Here is a 24,198-nt window from a genome sequence, read left to right on the forward strand (position 1 = left end):
TAGAAGATACAACAGAATCTGTACTGCTGTATGTTAACGCCTTCCTGTGATGTGCATGTGAGTCCTGACCAATCATCAATCAACAATCCCACTGCGGTTTTCAGAGATGTTTTGATTCCCTGGCTAAATACCAGATTGGGTAATAACACTCCACCCACCTATGATTCCCTTGGCATTTTCAGTTGATCATGATGTTCCCAGCTTCCTGACCCACAAATTGTTGCATCCTATTTCTGTGCACTGTTTAAACAGATGCCACATTCCAACCCAGATACTGCTTGAATTCAGAGCTGCCTGACACAATCCCTATAGTAAATTTTACTATTTTTTCAATCCCTGAAGCTTCTGATGAAAGTAAAATACTCTGAAGTCCACACTCTTCTCAGACCACAAATGCCCTGCACCATCTCTCAGCACACAACTATGTGCCTAAATTATTAGGGCCTGGACTATGCAGGGCTAATGGCAGAAACAGTCTGATGAGGTTCAGAGTGCACCTTATATTTAAATTTTTTCTCAATAAATTAAAGCTATGCTCTTTACAAACTTTTCAAATCACTGAAATACCAGTGGATAATACCTAATATGACAAGAATGGTTGCATGAAGGACACTCACACGAACATAATTTGGTGGCCCTGGATCACAACATATGCACCTGTGCAGGCAGTGGTCTGATGGATGCGCTTTCAGGGACAGGTGATGACAAAGGGTGTGCAATATTAAACTATTCTGAGATCACCCTCTCCCTGCAGCACTTCATCACAAACATACTGGATGGAGAGGTAGATGCATGGAAAAGACTGCAGAACCATGCGTGCACACACTTCTGCATTGTACTCATCAACTCTGACTGGGTTGTACTGGAGGCCTGCAAATGCTAGACCTTCAAGCTGCAGAGCTACATAATAATATGTTTTGTATTATAAACTCAGATCTCATGTCCAGTAGGTGCTTAAGGGTTAAGTCTTTATTTTCTGTTGTTTAGCTCCTCATTTTTCTTTTAGCCTAACACCAGGAGCTGCTGGCGCTGGGGGAGAGAGCAAGGCACATAGTGCAATCCACTGCAGTGAAGTGCCCTGTCACATAACCAAACAAGGCTGAGCAGCTATTATCATTATGGGACAATTTAAACACTGGCAGCCTTGGTTGCAAAGAATGATCAGTATGTCAGTGTAAATCATCCCCTCAAGGTGCAGAAGTACACTCGGCTTTGGGGACGTACAACTAAGCTTTAAGCTGATGTTTTCTAAAAGCCAAAAGCAAATGACACAATTTAAGCTGGGAGAAACTGGCAAAATAAAGCAACCTGGCAAAGAAAAACATGAGACTGTAAAGAGGCAATTACTCCCACTGAGCAAATTCAGCAGCCAAACTGTTAGAATACAAAGTGCAAAATTAAGCAAGAATTAAGCAAATGTTACTTATGTATTACTTAAGCCCTGCACTTGAGATATGATGTACCATTGCTGCCAAATGCCAAGGAAACCGTTCCAAGAGTTTTAAAGACTCTCACTTATATATCTCACTAAATTTTCACAACATAAATACAACAGTGGCACATAACAGAAAGAAAAATACCAACCCAATAGCAGAAAATACCTGCTGCCTTTACATAAAACTACATGAAATCCCACATTGCACCTTGACAGAGAAAGCTCTTTCCCCGTTAATTAGAAAACACAGAAACACATTACAGTGATGTAACAATAAAGCAAAGTCCTGGTTTTGTTACTTTAAGAATAAGACCAGAATTGACTTTGTAAGAGCAATTATTCCAGTACAGAAAGCCATTATCACAGAAGTATCTTTATCTGTAAAGATAGCACAGTAAAAATAAATAATTTTGGCTTCCTCAGGAGGGGAACGTGTTTAAAGAAAACAACAGAAGAAATTCCAAACTAAGACATATACATTCCCTTCTCCTCACCAATACAATTAGATCTCCAGTATCCTTAATTTGTTTCTTAACTCCCAGAGCTCTTAGATTTATGGTAATGCAGCTGAATGGGGAAAACACTGAACTGTAAGGACAGTTTATTGAGATGAGACACTACACAATTGGTTCCCAGGACAGTGCATATACTTCTGCATGCCTGCACAAGATGAATGATCTTTGACAAGACAGAAACATGTAACATGCAGACAGAGGTCCTTCATGATTCAAACTAGAAATAAAAGACATCATGTTCAAGTTGCAATTTCAGAGATGAGGCAATAGTGCTTGAAAACTGTCAGAGCTGAGTGAAAAAAGAGTATTTCCTAGCAAGCATGGACAACCACGACAACTCGATCCTTACTTAAATGGATTAAGCAAGCTGCAGTACATAAGCATAAATGATTTAAATTCTAAAATATTTCTCTTCTGTTGCCACTGCTTATTTAAACATACTAAAAAACACTGGGCACCTATCCCAAGATCTGATGCATTCCTGAAAGGTGAGTAACATCCAAAAAAATCTCTCGACAATGCCAGGGAGAAGACAACAAGTTGAAGATTTATTCCATTCATTATAATAAAATGGCTTCCTATTTAGATCCCTATTATAATTAAATGTATGACACACAGGAGTGCTGGAAACAGACTTCTATTTCCTGGGTAACAGTTAAAAAGGGCTATATCTGTGATGTACAACAGGAATGAATACCTGCTATTATTGGTATTACTGCATTACGAACAGCCTCTGACAAGATGATAATCCATTATTCCTTAGAGATTGAATAGACCAAATGGGGAATTAGTAAAGGAGTAGCCTCAGCAGGAGAGAGCTGATGCCTGAGAGATCCTTAAAAGAGGCCTGAGTTGTGACAGGATTCGGAAAATAGGAGCAGAATTTTGCATAAGTGAAAGAACAGGTAGAAAGTCTAGAACAAATTAAATATATCAGGACAGATTCTGTCCATTGTTTCATAAGAAATGAAGGAATTCTTGGCAGGGAAAAAAAATCTCAGAACAAAAATGAAATAATCTTATAAAGTTTCATTAAATCTCTTCAAGAAAGAAGAGTGAAGCACAGCAAGAAGATGACAATGAAATGGGACTACAGATTCACACTGTGATAATCAAGCAAGCACCACTAAGTTCCAAAACATTCAAAATATTGTGCATGAGCTGATTTCATTTGCATCCCAGGAGGTGAAATCACACTGGTGACAAATTAAAATGAACAAGTGAAGCCCTAAGTTTATGGCCCCTCATTAAAATTAGCATGGGGAATCACCACACACAAGGAGCCATTACTGGAGTCGTGATGCTGAGAGAGTTGTATGTTCCTGATGACAGAAACTCAGCTGTAATTACAAAATGGAAGACAAAGATATGGCAAAAATTGAAATCCTTACCAGCGTAAGTTCCTACAGCCTTATTTATGTATTGATTTGAAGCCACTCCTACCAGCTTTTGTTTTGTTTATACACTTCTCTGTTCCTGAAGGAAATGCCTGTGTAAGTTTCTCACGGCAGAACCCAAAGTATTCACCAAAAAGGGTTCTGCTGGACAACCACAGCTGTATTATGGAATATGCTTAACCTGCTAGTGACATTTAGCTATAATTTTTCTTTTAACCTAAGTTTCCATGGTTGAAAATAGATAGGACAAATGTATCTCCACCTTTCAGCATTAGAAGCAGCCACTAATGCAGAAGGAACAGTAAGAACTGTAAGCTGGTGGGGCAATTTTGCACAACAATCTGCTCTATGATGTAATATAAAAACCTGACCTCTTCAATCTGTATCAGTAATTTCAGCACATCATGCTAAAAGAGCATTCCCATAGCTAGCTGCAGTAAGGGGAGCAGCACAGATCAAAGGAAATCTCTTTCCAGAGAGACCAGTTGTCTGGACCAGTTCACAATCACCAGACTGCATTAAAGGTATTGCATTGTGACAGTTAATTTGCAAACCCGTGTAACAATGTAAACCAATCTTAATCTGTTTACTTCACACTGGTTTTGTCACATTTAGGAAAGGGACAGCACTGTAAGGGCAGTTTTTCAAAGAACTCTTGCGGAAACCCATTTTTCTTGACAGAGTTACACGAAGTAAATTCAAGTTACGTGATTGCACGTATACCCAACTTGATTGATGACTTTATTTTAAATCAAGGTATATCTATATATTTAGCAGCATTAGGACATGATGCTATAACTTGCTTTTCGAAGTCAAATCTTTTTAATTTCACTGGGACATGAAAGCATTGCAAGCAGTCAAAATTTCTGAGCCATCCACCCGCTGGAAGCCAGTCAATAGTGGTACACCAGGCATCGATACTGGGTCCTGCAGCGTTTAACATCTTGATTAGTGACCTGGACGATAGGAGAGAATGCACCCTCAGCAAGTTTGCAGCAGACCAACCAGGCAGTTGTGCTGCCATACAGAAGAACTTGGCCAGTGGGTCCAGGGCAGCAAACCTTTCCCTCTGTTCAAAGTCCTGAAACGCTCCTTACCTGAGTTACAGAGTCAGAAAATAATGGAAAAAAGTAACGCTCTTGCTTGATGTCAGGTTTCAAAAATGCTGCTCTTCAGAACAGCAGAGAAATGTTTGTTTTACAAAGCAGAGGTACACAGAGTACATGCAGCGCTCCAGCAAATGGTATAGAACACAAACACACACGCATCTTTTAATATCTGAGGAATTACTAAATTTCAAAGAGCATACCAGTCAGACTTCAGAGGCCTCTCCAAGAACAGCTTACTAAACTGTGCCTGAAATTCTTGGGTGTTCCAAGAATCAAACATGGGGGAAATATCTTAGGAATATACAATTATCTTACCATTAGTCTTTCCATTAATACTTTAGTGGCTCTAAAAATTCTTACCGAGCGCCCCAATACTTTTCGCCCTCAAAACTGTAAGTCTACTGTCTTTATGAAATTAAATATGTATTGCCACTGGTACAGGGAATAGAGGCAAAAGTATTTTTCATACTGTTAGTATGTTTGAGACCGCACAGAAGGCATTCACTAAGGAATCACTATCCGTCATATCTAAGAGTAAACTTCATTAAAATTCTGTAGGTTTGTGTATAAAAAGATACAGAATTTAGAAAACAATTATTTCAAAGTTGAAAAATTTTAGATGAGAGGCTAACTTGGTAAAGTCAGCAAAAAAGAGCCAGGTTTACAACAGGAGGAGCATTGTTCCCAGGAAGAGAGGCTGGTGGCTCTCCAAAGTACAAACAGCTGCACTTTACTACTTGGAACTTTCACAGAGGCTCAAAAATTCTTCATTTGGTCAGACTCATATTTAGCATTGCTTCTTGCCTGGGAGAGGTCAGACCCTGGGGAGGATGAACAGGGGCAAACTACAGCACACTATTTGCAAACTGACACACAACCTACCCACAGCTACTTGTATCATATAACTAGTAATGTAGGTGGGGTATGATCTTGGAATTCCAATTTTATACTGTAGAAAAATGATGATAAATAATGCAGTGTGGGACACAGGAAACACCAAGAACCTTTTCTGTGACTGTGTGAAGAAAATGACTAAACAGTCAGGAAATTTCTCAAAAATTGCAAAATACAGTTAAATGGAACGTATCGGATCCCATCATTGTGGGATCCAACGTGGCCCAAGTAAGGGTCTGAGAAATGCATTTTTTCTTTCAGATGTGCAGACTGGCAAAGATCTGAAAAGACTGAGACCCTAGGTCAAGTTTTGTTCTAGCTGACTTGGACTCCCAACATAGAGGGGCAGCTGCCTTCAGCTCCCTCTGTCAGTGAAGAGATGCAGGTTCAGCCGGATTAACGGATTTTCAGATCTGCTCAGACCTCTAACAGTGATGGACCAAAGCCTCCAGTAACTGCACTGAAATGCTCATTTTATTTAAACACTCCTTGTGTATTGGCAAGCACGTATTTTACTTCCTTTCAGAATTATTCAGTATGAAGTATTGCTGTTCACACAGCTCACCTTCAGAAACCAGTAATTCACAAAACTAACAAATGGATTTCTAAAGTCAAGTATAACTGTAGCTGGGAACTATTTCTGCCAATAACGGTAAGCAAGTGAGGTAGGCTTGGGAAACTCTGCTATGGTGCATAATATTAAGCACATCAAAAAGAGTGTAATTAGATGGCAAACAGCTCATTAATATTGCCTTTTGTTGCAGACACTATGAACCATTCAAATGACACAGACCTTTACCTTTTATTATCTCTACTGTCATTTCTTCTTTTTTCCTCTTCACTAATCTACTTATCCTACCTTTTTCTTTTGCTCACAGAGACATCCTACTTTTTTTGGTTTTTTTCCCCCCATCAACAGCAGTTCAGCCTTTTTTAAGACTTTTGGATTTCACTATACATCTGTCATGACCAATTTTTCTATGTACATGTTTTCTTGGCAGAAAGCAATTAAGAAATATAACCCTCAGAAAAGCCAAGTATTGTAAAAGTATAAATGCTCTCGTGTACTGCGGGGGGGGGGGGGGGGGGGGGGTTGGGTTTATATCCCCTTCTAAAGCTATTCCAATGCTTATAATACATACTGGGGAGCTGCGGCAACTGAGAACCAAAAGATGCAAGAGCTCAAGGTGCAGAAATGTACGCAGCTTTTGCCACCATGCTGAAAGATTAGCAACAGGATAGCAAAAGAAGTTAAAAATGGACATCACATTCTCTTAAAACATTAACTTTTGCCTCCCCCTGCTTATTGAAGGCGGCAGCTGACAAGCATGATAGCAATCTTCTCCTGTGTTGTCTTGACCATAACACTAAGATTTGACAGGGGGAAATCAATGATAGGTTCAGGGCTGGTTGGAATGCAGTTGCCTTTGAAAAATGTTAAGACTGTGAATTCTATGGGAATTGAACATGGACAAAGCTGAAAAAAATCCAATAGTCATAATTTCTCTTAAAATCAGTCAAAAGGATAATTGTTATTTTAATAAAAGGTCAGAAAATAAAGGGATTAATGGTGCGTCACTTCCATAAGGCATGATTGATATATATTCTGCATACACATGCGTGAGCAAGCAAAACAGTGTACTTCATAAGTTTTCTAACTACTGATTCTCTCTACAGTTCTTCCTCCACAATTTCTGGTCAGATTTACTGTCTTTCTCCATATAAATTAGAATAATTTTCAAGCAAAGCACTCTGCAGCAAAGAACTGTTTCAATGGTGCAAAAAAATTCTAAAAAAAGGATCGTATTTTTAGTCATCCATCACACACATCATTACACTGATGCAATACTCCTTTATTACTGTACTATTCCTGAAACTTTTCCTAAATATGTGCGCTACCCTAATAATTTCAAAGTAGCAGTAAAATATAACAAAACATGAATCAAGGTAAAATAAAAGTCCCCAATTTTCCATTCAGTAGACACACTAATCTGTGCTATTTCATACTCTCCTTAAACATGCCATAGCCTTGGTCATAAGCCACTATAAACAGTTCAAGGCAGTCTGAAAGACCAGTAATCCCCACAGTGCTTTTGAAATTCCCTGTAACTTGACCACACAACACAACATACTCAAATGACCAGAGACGGTTTTTGAAAGCCACTAAATGTTTATCTGACCCCTTATGAACTCTTAATAAAATACTTGGCTGTATGGTCAGACAAACAATAACTAACATTTATACAAGATACAATTCCCACTGAGAGTGCATTGGTTATAACCAGCTACCAGAATCACAGCTCCTTCACCTCAGAGCTGAATTTTCTTGGTCTGGAGAAGCTGAAGGTGCATCTTTATTAGCAACATTCAAGAAAACTGCAATTTAAGTCAGCCTCAGTATACAAGCAGGATCAGGCTTTTGTTTAAAATTACATGCTAGAGCTCCAGCAGTACTTTGAAAATTCTGTTCTTCCTAAATGATGTGAGTGCCCTATAAACTGCCAGGGATGAAAGGGAGCAGAACTTACATTAAGCACCTTCTCCAACTATTCCACTCTATTACATTAGGACCCATCAACATGTTTATCTTGGACCATGATGCAGTACTTTAAGGTATGTGACTGATGGAAGAGTCATTGACTGAGGTTAAACAAAAGAGAACAGTGACAAAGAAAAAAAGTTGTGAAAGAATCAGGAGGCAAAGAGATAGCAGTAATGGAATCAAAGAAAGCATGATGACATTTATTCAGACAAAATTTTCCAAAGGTACTAAGTATGTCCTTTCAACTGTCTGATCCAAGTAGCACTTCTGTTCAAGAAGGCATTAGACTTGGCAATATTTGACATAACATTTTTGCTTTAATGATTTTCCTAATGTTAAGAAAAAACCCACAGAATACAGTGTAAGAATTCTAAATGCCAAGTTTATCTGACACAAGGAAGCATTATACCTATCATTTATTAGGACCCTGAGGGGAAACATCATTATGCACTGACCAGAGAGAAACAGAAAGCTACTTTTACATTGAGGCCACTGAAATGCTGATTAGCAGACAGTTAACTAGTCGTCTTAATTTCTTTAATAGAATGATCATTTACACCACTTTTTTTCCTGCTGAGACAAAGAACCTGGAGACCTGTTACATTTTAAGTTAGAAATAACACATTTGTTCCTAACAGAAAGGACACCCAAGATGATGTTGATTTACTGGTCCTTCACATTTCCAGTTCTGAAACAGACATGCCTGTGCTTCCCCACAAGAACTGGCTGAGGTGCCCCTTTTCAACTGGGATTACATTTTGCATAGAGGAAGAATTTGTTATATTTATACTTTGGATTGTTTGATGAATTACGCTATTACTAGACTATTCCTCCGAAGTGACATGGAGAGTTCACAAGCTGACACAAAAAATATCCCTCCAAACAATTTATTTTCTTGCCCTTGCTCACACCTTATGACAGGAAATCAAAACCATAACAATTTTAACTGTTTCATTTGGTCAATGATTTTTTTCCCTCTAATATAACTTGGTTTTAATGCAATTTAGGAAGTTATGAAAATTCGACTTAGGATAATGTAAACTTTTGTTTAATTACTCAAGAAAAGGATAGTTACTAGTTCTTGTCAGTCAATGATATTTATTGAAAGGTCTTTATGGTGGGTAGTTATTCATTTAAATTTCAGTCAGTTAAAAAAATGCAACACAGTAAGGCAACCAGCAATATAATCTCTCAAGATGAAAAATAAAGAACATGGGGAAAAAATCTTGCAAAGTTTGTTTCGTGTTGTGCACACTGTTTAATATCGGCTACCAATCTATTTTGTTTGTATCCTGAGATTCTGCACAATGAGTTGATGTTTATATATTTAAAATTTGATTTTAACAAAAAAGAAGGAAGACCAGAACTCCAGAAGTATTTGCTGCAAATGTTTGGTCAGAAATGCTAACCCCCATGACATTCAGGAACATAACAAAAAAGAAAGAGTTCTCTCCAACTCCAAGCTCACAGAAACTCATTTGAAGGAGACTGCATTTGCTGTGGAAGGGAACACAAGTAAAACACACACATCAGCTCCATGGAGAATGGAGCTGGCACTGCAAACCGACGACTTCAAATTCTTTTCTCTCCTTCCCGCATCTGTTTTGGCTGGCATCTGACACAAGAAATCCAACTGATGTCACCTGCCCAATCCAGTACTGCTGTACCTCACTGTTCCAGACAAAAACAAACCTGAAAAGCAGGCAGATGGCTCAGCAGCTTGGGGACAGGAGAGGCCATTTACATGGAACTGCTGCCTGAAACAGAGCAGCATAAACTCACCAGTGAACCTTCTCTCCATCCGCAACTGCCGCTTTGTCACCTCCCAGATCCCCAGCTTCTGCCTGTCAGCAAACAGTGTCAGGGCAGCGTGTAGTGGGTCACAGAACAAATAAATTGGTAACAAATGCTGACTGTAACAGATGCAAAAAGAATCAAGTATTCTGAAGTCATGTGCAGGGAACAGGTCATATGCAAGCTCCCAGAGACAAAGTATGTTTTGCAAATAGCACTCACAGACTTGGGTTTTCCTACAGGAAAGGAAGGTGTTGCTCTCCTGCACAGCACTTTGTGACATGCCTTGTTGCATACCCCACCGTTAGAAAGTTTAACTGGCTTCTCTGTTTCCATGTGCTCTTAGTTTTATGACAGAGGAACTATTTAAGGTAAGATCACACTCCACAACCCCCCAAAAGTAATAAATTGGATGTGTATTGGAACAACATCCAATTTTAAATATCAGGAAAAACTAGGCAGGATCGAAAAATTTCAAAGATAGTCGGTCCTACTGTGGGATAAAGATGCACCTACTTAATGGAAAATTAAAATATTTTACATTTTTATGTACAGATACACTCTGCAAAATTGAGCAGTTAGTTAATTGCACCAAATCCACAGTATTTACAAATCTATACAGGGAGAGCAACCAAATTCTCTACAGAAACCCTTCTCAACGCCCCTTTTTTTATTTCTTCTAAGTTAGCAGAAAACTAAATATCAAAAAAACAGTGCAACGTAATGTTAACTCCCTGAGATAAAAACCACCACAAGGCTTACCGTGGGGACTGCCACAGTAAGAGTTTTATTTTCAGTTCTCTCATTAAATATAAAGCAAGTAACGTTTGCATTAAGATGTCTGCATTAGAGCAGATGTTGCAAGGCCAAAAAGATGTTAAAAAGCAGTGACATCAGACAAAACCAAATCTATTAAGACCAGCTGCCCACATCTAAACTGCTACTTTAACATTTCCCTGTACTCAGCTAGTACATCGTTACCCACAAAGCCCACATCTGCAAAGAAAAAAAAATAATTATTTCACTTGCTCAGTTAAGATCCAATATTTTACTACAGTAAATAAAAATCATGTAACAGATCTCAAATAAAGTCACCACAGATTAACTGATTTCTGAAAACCCCTTTGGTTTTGGCTTTAAGCACCAAATTGTAGCTACTTTTTTTTGCATTTCATACTTCCTGTATTAGTAAAAACTTTCAGAAGTTGCTAGTATACAGCCTCGTTTCAAAGAAATGGTAATTGTTTGAAAATGGAAATACAATTTCCATTACGAATGGAAATATAAAATACCTGATGAATTTTTTCGGCTCAGAATCAACTCACAAAAGTGTATTTAGGCCCTGGATCACATCCAAACTGGTAATTAATTATGCTTTAAACTACTTCTATTGTAATTCCAAATATTCCTTGTTTTACTTGTTCTTTTTTATTACTGCTGTACATGTGACTGCACACAATTGACTGGAGAGCAAAAAGGGCAACAATGTCAGAAACAAGGAGAGAGACTGACTATTCAACAGACGTAAGGTAAGAGGTGAAAGTAATCACAGAGGTGGCATCAGGTTTGTTCTCTAAAATTCAGAATCAGAAGACTAGTCTTAAAATAAAATGTCTGTCTTTGAGGTGCTTACTGAATCATAATGCCACAATACCATTCATTCTGGAACAGAAAACACTGAACATATTTATGAATGTATATCAATAAAACAAGCAAATATTAAGTACATAAATACCTTGCTGTCAAAGAAACAGCCAAGCCTGCCTTTTCAAAGGTGTATCAGCCTGAGTTACAGTAGGAAAATGCAGACCGATTTGCGTATCTCCCTCAAAACAGTTTTTCTTCCCTTATGGTTGCTATGCAAATAGGAGCAACCTTTTACTGAGAGTACAGATTGTCCTTTTAGATGAACAACCATCTTCAGCACATTTCCTTCATTTGGTAGTATTCATTTACTGAATCTTTCCCACAGAGAAGTATGTTCAGAGGAAGCTCAATTTGCAGTTCAGAGTGGTTTTGGGGTTTTTTTCCTCACAGTGTTGAATGATATAACACTTTATCTAGAGTAGGAGACAAAGCAGACAATCTGCAATATGTTGCCAATATATGAACAAACCAAAATATTTTTTTACTTTAAAATATGCAAAAGTTAAAATTCTTCCAGTGACTCAGGTTAAAAATTGCTGAAGTTGACAGGTGTAATCTTGAGGACTGAAGACCTTGCTACCACTTTTGAAGATATTAGAAATTTCTGCACAGTCAACTCTCAATAGAGAATAGACTAAAATATGCAGTAAATTAGGACCTACAGACTTATCACTGAGCAAATAAATTCCGCAGGGTAGCTCTGCTGGCTGGCAAGGTTTCCCAGTGGCAAACAGGTAATACTGTGCTTTGAAGGTATATTGTTTCAGCAAAGCTTGTATCTGTCCTAAATTGCATGTCTCCCCTCTCTGCCTCCCCTCATCCTGTTTGAAATAATTGTTTGCTGCTCTGTCTTGACCAGGACTTTGGCTGGAAACGCTGCACTCTGATTAGTTTGAGATTTTGTCCCACGCTCTAGCAGATATGTGTTAACATGCAGCATAGCATTTAAGTATGGACTGTACCTATGGTGAAAAGTAGTGGTGACTAAGTAGCCAGTCCGAGCAGCTTCCATTTCCCTTAAAGGAGCTATTAAAGGAGCTATTAAACTGAATGCTTTGGAATTACTATAGCTAAATACAAGAACAGAGTAGTAAAAGGAGGTTTGTGACTGCAGCATCCATCATACTGAAGTCAATGGCAGAATTCCCAACACCTTCAGACTGGTCAGGATTTATTTAGCCACCTGCCAAAATCTTACATTGTTGCCTGAATCTTCAACGTGTGTGAAACAAAAGTGAGTTGGACCTCCCAGAAGATCAGGCACAGACACCTTTGCTATCTTCACTAAACATTTTAGTTCACAGTAGTTATGATCAGTTCTTTATAGGAAGCAATTCCTACCCCTTTTTCACCCAGCTAGTTTCTCATTTGTATGTGGTAGGTTTTATCTCAGCCTGCAGGGAACAGAAGCCTGCTCCTCTGACTCACACCACAGCACAGCCAAGAGTGAGTCACAGGGCAGTGCAAAGCACTCCTGACATCCAAAAGCCCAGTTTCCCAAGATGGGAAGTGAATCAGGAAAGCTGATAATGTCACAAGTACTGTAAACTATATAAATAAATAAACAAAATCCTTCAGAGTTACTCTGTAGCTTGATTAGTTTGCCTTGTAGAATATTTCTTGCAAACCTATACCTTAAAACGTCAAATATTAAAAAAAAACTTCACAAATCTGTCTAGGGCTAAAACCCCACATTACAGACTACTGAATTATGAAAAGCTGAATGTGAGTAAACACACTGCTACATAACTGCAAGCTGCATCACCGAATATACCACGCTCATTTCCTAACAAGTATAGTTCACTTGTGTTTATAATAATTCAGCATGCTGGCAAGTGCTCTGTGATAGAATTTCTAAAAATAATGAAGTGTTAGTAATACAGCAACTACAGCAGCCTCCACTTCCAAATCTTTGAAGAGAAAGCACAAGACTGTGTATGTGTATGTTGAAGGAGATTCTGCTCAACTTTTCAACAATGAAGTTTAGTTCCACTTTCATGGAATTTGAAGCAAATATGTGTCTCATGGTAATATGATTCTGTGAATATAAAACCATGCCTGATGCAGATTTCAAGTAACTAAATGTTAGCATATTTGTAATTTAAAGTCTTTACAACACCAAGTACTAAAAGAGAAACATATTACTGCTAAAATGCACAAAATTTAAATTAGAGCAGTTTTTCACTATCCTGGATGATATGTGCAAAATATATTGGATATAACTCTTAGCTTTCATAATAAAGCTTTAAATTTTATTTGCAACATAAATACTTTAAATAATTGTGATTTAACATAATCCCTTAAATAATATTGCTATTCCCGCATACTGATAAGCTGTGGATTTTATTTAAAGGATGTGGAGTAGAAATAATTTTAAAAGCAAACAACCTTTTTTTTTAATTACGTAAACCATTTTAAACACTCACTCGAGGTAAAAAGCTATAACTTACTCCAGGAGTATTATTATCAGCCCCTAACGTCTTGTTTGAAAGGATATTCACTGTTTGAATACCTTCCTTTTTAGTTGTAAAGTAGCTTGCTTTTGATAATATAAGCATTTAAAATACCATAGTCCAGTTTTCTGCTTCTGTGTGTATCCAGCAATCTGTCGAATACTAAAGTTAATGCTGAGTAAGCAGCGTCCTGTTGCCTTATTTATTATAAACAGTGATTATATATTATTCTTTGCCAATAAAAAAAAAATCTCTTTACGTAGTAGGATCAGGAATATAAGACTTCAACAAATAACTGAAAAGAAGGCCAGTCAGATCATAAAAATTTATAGCTGAATCTCTTTTTTATTGAAGATAAAAATCTCACCTTAAAATTTATATTGTCTTATTCTTTTCTAGAATACATAAAATACTGCCTGGAAATGCTAGTCACCTGGGAGGTTATGCTTTCAACCTAGGCTGAAAGGGAAGATTTAAGCTTTCTACCAAAGCAATGGAACAACTCTAGGTTTACACCACAGTATATAGTGCAGCATACATGTTATTTGCACAATTCATCTAATCAAAAGCAAAATCTTCTTTGTACTTTCACGGCCAACACATTGTGCCCCCCCCCCCAAAGCTTGAGGAGTTAGAACATGACAGACCTGGAAAATGCAACAGTATTTTTGTAATGATAGTGCCTGTGCCTTCAGCTTTTCCCACAGATGTAAGACACAGCCCAGCATTTTGCTGGGTTTATAATACCAGAGAATTTAAACAGAGTGAAGATGAGATTTTTCCTTTTTAGTTATTCATTCTTTTTGGAGACAGAAACCTGCATGGTCAGACTGCTGATTTTTTTAATATATTTTTCTGTACATTATTGCTGACTTCTGGAAGCTACCAATGCCATTCTATTAGGTGGAAAAAACCCCAAACATAAAAGCACCAGATTTTAGATGAATGTATGCAGTAATAAATTTTACAATGAGATTTAACCTGGAAACTAAGTAAACAGGATAGATTTGGATTTGGAATAGCTTTTTGAACAAGAACAGTCATAAAACATGCACATTCCTAAATTCTTCATTACTTGAGAGCTTATCTCAAATAGGAAAACAGTTGAACAGTACAAAAAGCGATCAAGACTGTATCTGGTTTATTTTCCGTAATTTTCCTGTGGCTAGATCTATACCAAAGCTGTTCTGGCTGGCACCTTCAGTGTTAAGACTGTCAGCATTTCCATTATAAAGCGAAGGCCTTATAAACTCAGCTTTAAAGAGACAACTGTGTACTGAAACTCAGCACAGAATTTTTCCATGCAGGATCAAATAGTTTATTACTGCTATTAAAAAAAAAAAAGATGTTATTTCCAGCTCTTCTGCTCAAAGTTTTACTCTGTTTTCTCTAAAGGGAAATACCAAAAGATACAGCTTTCAGGAAGAAAAAGAAAAATGCCTGACAATGAACTCTAATAAACTTCAGAAATTTCCCAGGGAATTTTGAGAATGTGAAAGGACAGGGTATAGATAGTACTGACAACTCCTGACTCTGAAAGCTTGACTAAAAATTACGTATTGATTTCTTGATTCTGCAACCTGATTTACACTACTTACAGTGTGCTATTTGTCCTCCAGTGACATGAAAAAAAGAAAAGAAAAAATCCCCAAAATCAGTCTGCTCATTGGTACCTTCCTTATTGTAAAACTAGCTTCTGCTCTGCACATGTTTGAACATGATAGTCTGCCCCTTCCAGGATGGGAAGATCTTTTAAGAACAGATGTGCGAACTGATGGAAAGGCTAATTGAGAAGGGAGGCAGGTGATTTCTGGAGGGGGAGAACAAAAAAGGGAGGGGGAGATTACACATGAAGGAAGGGCCCAAGTGTGGCAGATCCCTGAACAGAAAAGGATGGGAAGATGGCAGTTTCTAGGCTCAGTCTGTCGTGGTCTGGGAGACACCTTTCTTTCAGTGCAACCTAGAGGGAGGTTTGTTGAGAGGAGGGGAAGAGAACCAATTTTGCCCTTAACAGAAAACCTAAAAAGACTTGAGGGATGGAATTAATCACCTCTACCTGCAGATGTCAACAAAGTCCTTATCTGCACAGAACAGAGATTTTCCAGATAGTCATCTGCACTCCTTGTATAGCAAGCAGAGAGACAGGAAATTCATAGCACCATTCATTTGAGATATTTTAAACATCTGGCTAAGGGCAATACAAATTATGTTCTAGAAATGCCTATCAAGAGTCAAGACAGCAATCCCTGAAGTAGGTCTCCAAACTTAAGACAACTGAAATATACAAAATAAAATTGCTGGGCAGCATGAGTCCTGGGTACCACTGGAAGAGAACGCAGCCTTTAAAAGGGCAGAACACTTCCATAGAATCATTTAGGTAAGAAAAGACCTTTTAAGATCATAGACTCCAGACCATTAATTTGACACTGCCAAGTCCACCGCTAAACCATGTCCCTAAAGTGCCATATCTACACACCTTTTAAACAGCCCCACACAGTTTGCCTAGCAATGCCCTGGTGTTCCAGTGAGCTGATTCAGTTCCGGTACTGGTTCAGCCATCCTTAAAGAGACCTGGGAAGAAATACTTGCTTCTGACACAGCTTTTGCCTATTTTAGATGATGTCTACATTTTTCCAGAATATGCTCCTGGTATAACAAAGGTTAGCAAATAAACTATTAACAATTTGACTTTTCTTGGTTTGTACCATTTAGAGTGCCGTACTGCACTCAGTAGTTGCTTCTGAAATGAAGATGCAGAAGCAGTTCAGCACAGCTCAGCCACGAACACAACACCCCCAGTACCACAGGTGTGGATGCAGCCAGTTGTAACTTTTTGCACAGGTAATTCTCACTATACCTGCATGGATGGATTAATAGACGGACAGAGGAAAGTCTCTGATGCCAAGTACATTTCACTCTGCGTGCTAGATCTTAATAGAGTCACTGCTGGTTTTAATATACCTCGTCATCCACATGAAAACAGGATAGGAGATAAACAGTGAGATCATTAGGAAAAGGATTTGTTCTGGTTTTGTCTATTTATTCTTTGGAGTTCTCAGACATTTAGACTTGGTTCAAAAATTATAAGAGAAGCAATTAAACCTCTTTTCCAATTCAAAAGCACCACCATTTCCCATACCAACTCAAGTCCTAAAAAAGTATCAGTGCGGGGGGCTAGTTAAAGATGATGAATGACATTATATTAAGTGCTGAATACTGCATCAATGACAGGCTGGTGAATGACCACAGGTGTGGGTAAGAAGAGAAACACTGAAAGAAAATTAAGATCTCTCCCTGTGGACTGCACTAACCAAACTGAAACAAATGAACTCTGGCAATGGTTTTTTGAATGGGATGGCGGGGAAGCCCTTTTCATTTCATCTTTAAAGCTTTCCACCAAGTTTTCTTGTACCAATCAGCAATACCTAAACCATTTGGGGTCTCAGTACCATCTCAGGAAAGAGACTTTCAGACTCTGACAGAGTTTACTATGGCACAAAAACACTGGAGGACTGTTTGGTTTTTTTATTCAAATAGATCAGTTTATGTACAAAAGTAAAAACACCAGAACACTCAATCCAGAACTGAATTTCATACTAACCAAAATATGTCCCATTTTGCAAACAACACTGGTAAAAATACAGAACAATGTTATTCCTCCACGACTCTTTTCAGTTGTCATACAGTGGTACATGTATGTCATACAGCAGTATGTTACAAATTAAGGCTTAGCACAGGGCAATATAGACAACTGCTACTTGTTCATTACAGCTAGGTCAGGTCACAGGATGGAACTGCTAATTAAGAAATTCTTCTTTTTCAACCCACTGGATCAAAGACAGGCTAGAAATTTGAAATAAACAGATATGGAAAGTAAACACTATGGCAGAAACATGGCCTGAAGATGTGGCCAACGGAAGCTCCTCTATAAATACATCATCTTCAAAGGCTTGCAAACAATCAAATTTATTTCACTTTCTTTTGCTTCTCACAGGAAAGGCTTAGTCAGCTAATGGTGATTGAAATGCTTCTTCACTGAATATCACTGTGCACAGAAAACTATCTCCAGTTAAGAGAACAGTGATCCACAATACTGAGAGTGGTAACTCATGAGGCAATGATATATAGAAATACAAAGGAGATAGCACAGTAGCACTGAAGTGGACACTTGCTATTGAAAACTACATCATTTGTGAGACTGTCTACAAAATAAATATTCAAGCTAAAAAAAGCATAACCTTGTCATCCCTTAACTAATCTTTATTTTTTATTTAAATGTATTACATTTTTTCAAAAATGTAAAATTGAATAAAACTGTATTTCCCTCATTTGATTATTTTTTCCCTGAGCCATAAACCCCCCCCCAAACTATCCCAAGACTTCCATATTACAGACTATGAATATCTTAGAGCATGATGTGTCAAGAGCTTTTGACCAAAAATGGAGTAACAGTAAACACCAATCTGTAAGGCAATTGGCATTTTTTCTCTTTTATTTGGTAATATACAATATAGTATGTAACAATAACATCCCTTTTCTGACAAACTGCTGATAATATATACAGCTGATGGATCAACTATATATACTTTTCTGCACAGAGAATTTGTGTGCATTTCTGAACATAAGCTCCTATATATCTGATATTAATTCACAATCCAACTAAGGTAGAAATATTGTAACAGGGCTGCACTGTGTAAGGAAGGTCTATGGAAGTGTTGAATTCTCTAGATTACATTTCTAATCCTAGATAGAGCAGAAATGAGCATCTTTTATATATACGATTTAACATTAGATACTATTTTAGTAACACTGTTAAACACTAGAAAATTTTCACCAGCAGTTCCTCTAAATCAATCAGCAATCTCACTGACCTGCTTTCTCTTAGGTCAAACACACGAATAAATAATCCCCAATATGATTAAACAGGTTTGACTCACAGCTCTCCTAGTGGGATATGAAAGAAGATAGTTCAAGGTTTTAAATTTGCCTAGCAGTAGTAATTTTTTGAGTGGATTACTATCTATTCTTTGCAAAGTTTTGCCCTCAAAGAAATCTATTCCAAATCAGAGGAAGTCACTAAGGTACGAAGGGGTTACTAGCAGCCTTTTTACACTGAGGAGGCATCACTGAAACGAACAAAATAACTAAGAGGAGCATTCATCCCCTCTAGAAAAAAGTCAACATCCTTGTGCTATATAATACAACGATACATTAAAATACATTATTATATGATTCTGAATAAGTTTTCTGAATAAAGTTAATCCTCATATGCATTGCAGTCATGTAATTGTCAGTTGCTAATTACTAGTTTTGTAGAAAGGTTCTAGCAAACTCTGCCTTTCCCCTACACAGCTTTATTAACAGTAGTTGGCTCTGCTCTAGGTGATGAAAATTATTCCTGATCAAAGGCAAAGCTCACCATTGACACCATCTGAAGTTCACTGCCTCAATGACAGGCAGAGGTCTCCCACGAAAGCATTCCCATTAAAACAATGGAACTGGTATCCCTTTCCCACCAAAATTCAGGGCATCAACTGAAGAATGCAGTTTTGAATGACCTATAAAAAAGGGCAGAGTAAGGCAGGGAAGGGGATGTTACAGCCTTTGGGAGAGGCAGTGGCAGAGGAGTAGCAGTTCTAGTTCCTTAATTTCATTGAGTTCCACATTCTGTGGATTAGGTTTTTAACCACTTCCCATAGATTCCATGTGAAAGCCATCACGTGCATTGCACATGGTCACCCACTTTCAGATAAACGAAGTTTTGCCAGAGTGTCTCAGCTAGAGTTCAGGCAATCAGTTGCTGGTTTGCCACAGGGCAACAGCCCAAACAAGGCACGGGACCTCAGTGCCCACATTCAAGTCTCCTGGGCACTGCACAATGCAGAATTTTGGCTCAGTCGCATTTATCCTAGCTTGCTCTTTTTGGTTTACGTGCTCCGAACCCATTAGATATCTTAGGAGCATAAGTAGAGTCTCTGTACTTTCACAACAATATTTATTCTAAAATTATTTCCAAGACAGGAAAATAAAGCTGTTGTGAGAAATGCAGAGTCGAGGGCTGCCATTTCTGTTTCTTAACTAAACATAACTCAATACTACTACATTTTGTTATGACACTTTGTATTTTTATCACAACAAAGATGCCTTTGTCAAGTCTCTAAAACAGTTGTCCAATACACAAGATTTTTGAAGTGTTTCCCAGCAATACAGCTATGCACTCACAGACCCCAAATTATAAACAATGTATTTGTTATATGCCACAGTATACATACACACTTAGAAGTAGCTACTGCATTAAATATAAAATATCATAGTAGTCAAAAAAATTTGTAACAAGGCTCCCAAATAAAATTTTTCACAATTGGACATAAGCTCATACTTTACTTAATATTTTATAATGACTTGTAATGAAATACATCCTGCTTGCCCAAAAACACTTCAGTCTAAAACAGAAGATATTTGAAAGGTCATAAACACTTGGTAGCAGTAGGACTGCAGATGCCCGCTTGAATGTTTTCACTCAAGATAAATAAGGCTGTAGCAGCTGCTGCTTACAGCCCCAGGCCCATGCCCTATATCACTCAAATACACACAAACTTGTTTAACTGGAAGAGTCTAGAATTTATTTTTTTTTAAATGCTAACAGCTATAAAACACAGTGACTTTTCCCATCAGCTTAACAGAACAAATATTTCAGGTACATCCTTACTTAGCATCATAGGTCCTCCAAAGAAAGTTCTGTGGGATAGATTAAAAATGCCACCTTACTAAAGAATGTTTTATATGTTGACAAAATAAAGCAAGACTTTCACCAAAATGCTTTCTATCTCCACACTTCCTATGGCATCTTGCCTAGCCAATTATCTCTACCCACAATGTTTCTGGGCTTACTACAAACATGAGAAAACACCACCCAGAAGTTTTAAGTTTCAATTAATTCTTTATTTTTTCAAAGTTTTTGCACTGAAGTACCATTTGGACTGAGTGTCTCTGTGACTGCCATACTTCATGGCTGGCTAAATTGATTTCCCATGGTAACTATAACTAACAGCACGTAGGAACAAATTTCATAATTCTCCTCTGGAAACACTGAAATATGTCCTTGGTATGTGAATCATTACTACAGTGAACTTCAAAGAAATGACTTCAGGGGGTAAATCCTTCAGAAAAAAATGAGTACTACTGCAGACACACTGGGAGACATCTTTCTGCAAGCTGCACCGATCTGTAAACCTCTGATGCTTTTGTGCTAGGTTGGACATACTATAGCTACTTATGTAATTGGTTATGGTGGTTCCCCATGAACAGCTATTACTGGAAAGGAACAAGGGATAGCAAATAGACAAGGGAAAATTAGACATACTGGTTTTTTTCACCATTTCATTTTTAGTATGAAAACACTTAACACACTGTACTGCATAAATGAAAGTCAAATGAAGAAAATCAGTGAAGTTTCTGCATTCCAAATTTTCCTGCTGAAATGTTCGCAGGCTGGCAGAAAAGATACCATACACTACTTAAAAAAATTGCTAGCTTGCAGACTGAAATGAAATCTGTGCTGGCAAGGGATATTTTTTTAAAGAAAACTTTAAAAATAAAAGCTTAGGGATACTTTCTGATTTTCTACTCACAATGCCTACAGAAAAGCTAAAATGAAGGTTACACTGGAGTAACTTGGAGACTCAGATTTTTCATAGGAAAGCTGCAGAGTCATCATACAGCCTTGCTGCAGTGAGCAGCTGTCTTTTATGCTACCTTTCACTGAACGAAGGTGCAGGAGAACGAGAACACACAAACCATGAAGAACAAAATCTCTTGTAGTGAATCCATTTTCACAGCTGGAGACAGAGTGCTTACTATTCTATATACAGCATCACTGAGCTTAGGAACTCAAGCGGGCAGTGTTAAATTGCACAGTAATGCAATTTAAGCAAATGACTAATCTAAACCCTTAAGTTTCATTCCTACTTTGGTCTTTTAAAAAGCAGCTTTACAACATAAAGCATCAGTACCTTCCCATTATAACATAGAAAACCCAGAAGATTAATTTTGTCATCTTAAAGCAAAATCAAGGCAAATACAAACAACAGGACAGTTTACTAAGTTGTGCCAACCCACTTGTACATTCTTTGATCAGGACTTCTGGCATACAGAAACAGAGGACACATTTTTAATTACCAGAGATGTGTCCCCCCCGTGCCCCCCCACCAAAAAAAAAGAAATTACTGTGAAAGGCAGTGTTTTTTGGTTTTTTCCTAACTTCTTGGTACCTAATCTAAGTCAATATCTTGATTGGAATTACTGTAAGATTTCTACAGTCTTAGCTAATATTGCATTACAATACATACTTTAAAATCATGCAGAGGTACACATACACATGTGTACATTATACTTAGAAGGTGTAAAAGTATTTGGTTTTAAAAAGTGTGCATGAAGAATTCTTCATGCAGCAAGGTCTCAGCCAACTATATTAACATGAACACTTAATTTGCCATTTGAATGTTCTGATTTTTCAAAATCTTTCCAGCTGATGTAACAATGACTTAAGAAACATGTGACATTAGGATCTCAAAATATTACACTGGATGTAATCACAATGGAGAGCAAAGTTACGTTAGATTAGAAATAGAGATGATTTGTGATTTGCTCCAGAGAAATGCAGACCATTCTAGCATTAACAATGAAAGTGCTTCAGTTGCCTCAAGCCTAGAAGCCTTTGCATGGCAATTCTGTACTTTAGTAGCATAGCATACTCAGCATCATACTTACTGCGGTACTGGCTGCTATAGGACCAGGGGTGCCGTGACCCTCTTTACCAACAACCTGATTTTGTTCTTCAGGACCACGGGAGACAAGAATTCTGAAGTGCTGCTGCCTTGTGTTCTGATCTGGTCTGATTTTAAACAAGCATCCCTGCCCTTGAGGAATCCGCTCTACTGAATCGCTTCTAGATATTTCTGACCCGTTCCTGCCATTTCCATGCAGTTCTGAATTCAAGCCATCAGCTGTGGGGCTAATTTCTTCTGTTGGTGGTTGGACAGGGTAGGAAGTACTCCTTTCTAGCTGTATCCGAGGATACCTGACCAATCTGTCCCCTTTGGTTCCAGTAAATCCAAAGTTATATTCACCTCCTGCATCTGTACCACTTGTCTGTGGTTGCTGTAACTGGAGAACAAAGAACTTTTTCCCTGAATTTGCTGAAATACCTGGCACATGTTGCAAAGACCAATGCCGGGGTTCAGGGGTGGGAGCATTATTTTGAGCATCAGTACCAAAGGGTAGTAGAGTAACCTGAGGCACGTCTGCACTTGAAGCCCGATGCTGAATCCTCAGACCACTTATGTTTAAACCTGAAGCTGCTTCATTTGCCTCACCTTCTTGGGTAGTTGATGAAGCATCCTCACTCTGGTTATTGGAAGGAATAGTACAAAATATTCTACGATTACAGCAAACAGTCCCATTAATATGTTGCCCTAACTCTTCTGTCAGCCTGGGTGGAGAATTTTCAGGAGTCACCTCTGGACTGCTTGGAGAAGAACGGTTTTCAACAGGGGATGCATAAAGTTCCCTGAAGTCTGAGAATTTACAAGGAAGTGCCTCCTCAGGAGATTCCAGAGTTGCGCACTTGTCCGTGCAGCCATTCGCAGCTTTGCGCTGAAGAGAGATCTGCATTGACGAGCTTCTCATTGGACACGGATCAATACTGTTCAGCAGCTGAGGAATAAACATGGATGTACTCCTTTTTAAGGAGCCCACTTCTTGCAAATCGCTGCCACCACCATAATCTGCTCCGTGTTGGGAGAAAGTGTGAGGACTGTTTCTTCTTGGCAAAGTGTGGAATGCCATGAAAAAGTCATCTTCTCTCTCCCGGTCGAGGATCTCTGATTTGGGGGCTGTGTTGCTTCTCCCAGAGCCAAAATGAAACCGCAGCCGATGGGCCATGGTTTTACAGAGAGAAGAAAAGGAGAGGGAGAACAGCAACAATTCAGGCACTGCCAGAAGTTAAAAACCAAAGACATAAACTCCAAGAAAAAGTGTCCCATCTGACAAACTGTTAGCACTGCAGCCCTGATAGCGACAGATAGCAGAAATAGCCCAAGTGGCAAGCAGCATTCCAGGCATGATTGGGTAAGAGCACTCAGTGCTCCTACACACTGTGACATAGGGTAGGATGGTGGGAGTCACGTGGCCTGGTTCCCTCTCTCCAATGTAAGCTAGTGGGGGTTTTGTTTTTTCTTTTTTTTTTCTTTTTTTTTTTTTTTTTTATGCCAGCAAGAGCCTGAAACAGCACCTTCACAGCTGCTCCTTTTCCATCAGAGAGGAGTGGCCCCAGTGGGAGAGCTCTCACAGCTGACTAAGGCAGCAAACACACTCGGCACTGCTATAAATCTAAACCACATCATATTCACAAG

The 24,198-nt window shown here is 38.3% G+C and overlaps 1 protein-coding gene across 1 annotated transcript in view; it reads right to left on the reverse strand.

Moving 5' to 3' along the window:
• Positions 1-24,198, reverse strand: part of LOC119140612 (E3 ubiquitin-protein ligase NEDD4-like) — a 162,154-nt gene that overhangs the window by 64,883 nt on the left and 73,073 nt on the right.

This window comes from Falco rusticolus, chromosome W (genome assembly GCF_015220075.1).
Source record: "Falco rusticolus isolate bFalRus1 chromosome W, bFalRus1.pri, whole genome shotgun sequence".
Lineage (NCBI taxonomy): Eukaryota > Metazoa > Chordata > Aves > Falconiformes > Falconidae > Falco > Falco rusticolus.